Source organism: Myotis daubentonii, chromosome 2 (assembly GCF_963259705.1).
Source record: "Myotis daubentonii chromosome 2, mMyoDau2.1, whole genome shotgun sequence".
NCBI lineage: Eukaryota > Metazoa > Chordata > Mammalia > Chiroptera > Vespertilionidae > Myotis > Myotis daubentonii.
Window position 1 is genome coordinate 172,642,501 of NC_081841.1, and position 2,897 is coordinate 172,645,397.

The window sequence follows — 2,897 nt, forward strand, 5'->3', positions numbered from 1 at the left end:
AGTGTGTATATGTTCACTTCTTAAGTCAGGGCCTGGGATGTAGTGTTCCCAGCTGAAAAATTAGCTGAAAATATGTAAGCCTTCTAGCTCCATCAGGACATGTGAAATATATTTTCTATAATTCCTTTTCCTGTAGATTCTATGTTGTGTTAGAAAATAACTACATGCAATTTTGAAAGCAAAAGTAAAGCAGAAGCCATTAGTTGCGAGATGCCATGACAATCAGATATATAGCTTCACCAGGTGTCATTACTTCATCAAATGGAACACCTTTAAAAGATGAATTGTCTTTGCCGAACTGTCCCCAAGCTCCCACTTCACAGTTCCACATGGTGGAACAGATGCAGGCTGCTTTTCAAATTTCCCAATAAGTTTTAGTTTGTCCACTGGGATCCCGTGTGTCAGGTTGAAGAGTTAGTGACTGATTCTTCCATCCTCTTAGTCCTCTGCTAAATCTTCACTCACTCATATTCTTCCATATTCCATTACATTAATCCCTAATTTATTTTGTTAAAACCCATCATGCCTGTAATACTTACAGTGGCTTAAGTTTCCTGACCAAATCTAGTCTGATAAAATGTGTTCTTTTATTGTGGCTTTTTCCCCCAAAATAAATGTACAGTTTTTCAAATATATACTTTTGTAACCGGAACCTAGGTTCAACTGCCTGCCACCACAAAAACCAAATTGGTGAGACAGATGCTGGTGAAAAAGGAAAGAGGTTTATTTCAGTGCTGGCATCTCGGGAAGATGGGAGACTTTTGTCCAAAGCCCATCTCAGCATCTCAGTGCAGGCAGGGGCTTTTATAGGGAGGGAGGAGGAAAGCAGAACAAAGCGTTAAGGGGGAGGGGCTGTGGGCAGTCAGGCAGTGTCCTTGCTGGTCCCAATGTGGATCTTTAACATCAGCATCCTGGAACTGGTCAGTGCCAGCCAGATTCTTACAGGTGGGTGATCTGTGTCAAACAAAGTCGTGGTCAAGGCTGTTTCTTGTACAAGCAGGAACTGGGACTGCTGATGCCTACAAGGTGCTTATAAAGAAACTGTCAGTATGTGCATTCCTTTTATCAGCTTGTTAGTACATTTTACTCTAATTCCACTTCATGGTTAGTCAGAGTAGTATAACGTTTTTATTCCCTATTACAATTATAGTAATTCAATTACACATATATAATTGACTTAAATATATAAAGCAAACCTTACAATTAGAAAAAAATATAAGAGAATATATTTTAGAATTTAAAGCAGGTAATATACTTCAAAACTGACACAGAAGCCATCAACTAGGTATGTACCCTGACTAGGAATCAACCCCCACCTTTTGTGTATGGGATGACACTCCAACCAACTGAGACACACCAAACTGGGCAAAATACTTGTAGTTTTACATGAGAAAACTATGCTATAAAATTATATTTCAGAGGCATCACCTCATACCTATCAGAATGGCTACCATCAACAAATGACAAGTGCTGGCAAGGATATGGAGAAAAGGGACCCCTAGTACACTGCTGGTGGGAATGCAGACTGGTACAACAACTACAGAAAACAGTATGGTATTTTCTCAAAAAATTAAACATGGAACTGCCATTGACCCAGTGATCCCACTTCTAGGAATGTATCCTAAGAAACCTGAAGCACCAATCAGAAAAAAATGTATGCACCCCTATGTTCATAGCATCACAATTTACAATAGCTAAGATCTGGAAACAGCCCAAAGGCCCATTGGTAGATAAGTGGATAAAAAAGCTGTGGTACATTTACACCATGGAGTACTATGCAGCAGTAAAAAAGAAGGATCTTTCAACTTTTGAGACAGCATGAGGGGAGCTAAAGAGTATTATGCTAAGCAAAATAAGTCAGGCAGAGAAAGACAAGTATCACATGATCTCACTTATATGTGGAATCTAATGAACAAAATAAACTGATGAACAAAATAGATCCAGAGACATGGAGACATGGAACAGACTGTTAAATCTCAGAGGAAAGGTGGGGGAGGGTGGGTGGGTGGGAAGAGATCAAAGAACTTGTATGCATACATGCATAAACCATGGACACAGACAATAGGGTGGTGAAGGCCTGGGGCAGGGGAATGGGAGCAGGCTAAAAGAGGTCAGTGGGGGGGAAAAGGGGACATATGTAATACAGTGGGGCCTTGACTTACAAGTTTAATTTGTTCCGTGACCGAGTTCGTAACTCAAATTACTCGTATGTCAAATCAAAAAGTGAACGAGTGAGACACGTGATGTTGTGGCGTTCACTGTGACCTTCACTGCGCCAACTAGCGGTAGGGTATCTGAAGCTGGCTCATAACCCAATTTTTAGCTCGCAACTCAAAGCAAAAAATCGGCCAAGAGACGGCTCGTGTCTCAAAAAACTCGTTAGTCGGGACACTCATAAGTCAAGGCCACACTGTACTTCCAACAATAAAGATTTTTTTAAATTATATTTCAATATCTATTGTCATATGCCATGCTTATAAGATTTACAAAGGGTTTTATGTGTGTGCGTATGTGTGTAAGACTAGAATCTATCATAAATGTCTAGAGGTACAGATTTAGGAAAATAAAAAGATATTTATGTTTTAGAAAAACTTGTTTTTAATTAGAAATTCCCAGCCCTGGCCAGTGTGGCTCAGTTGGTTGAAGCATCATTCCATACACCAAAAGGCTGCAGGTTTAGTTCTTGGTCAGGACACATGATTGTGATTTCAATACCCGGTTGGGGTGTGTATGGGAGGAAACCAATCAATGTTTCTCTCTCACATAGATGTTTCTCTCTTCCTCTCCCATCCTCTCTCTTTAAAATCAATAAAAACATATCATCAGGTGAGGATTAAAAAAAATATTTCCAGATTGGCAGTTGGGAAGGGAGTATATATCATTGAAAATAGATTCTG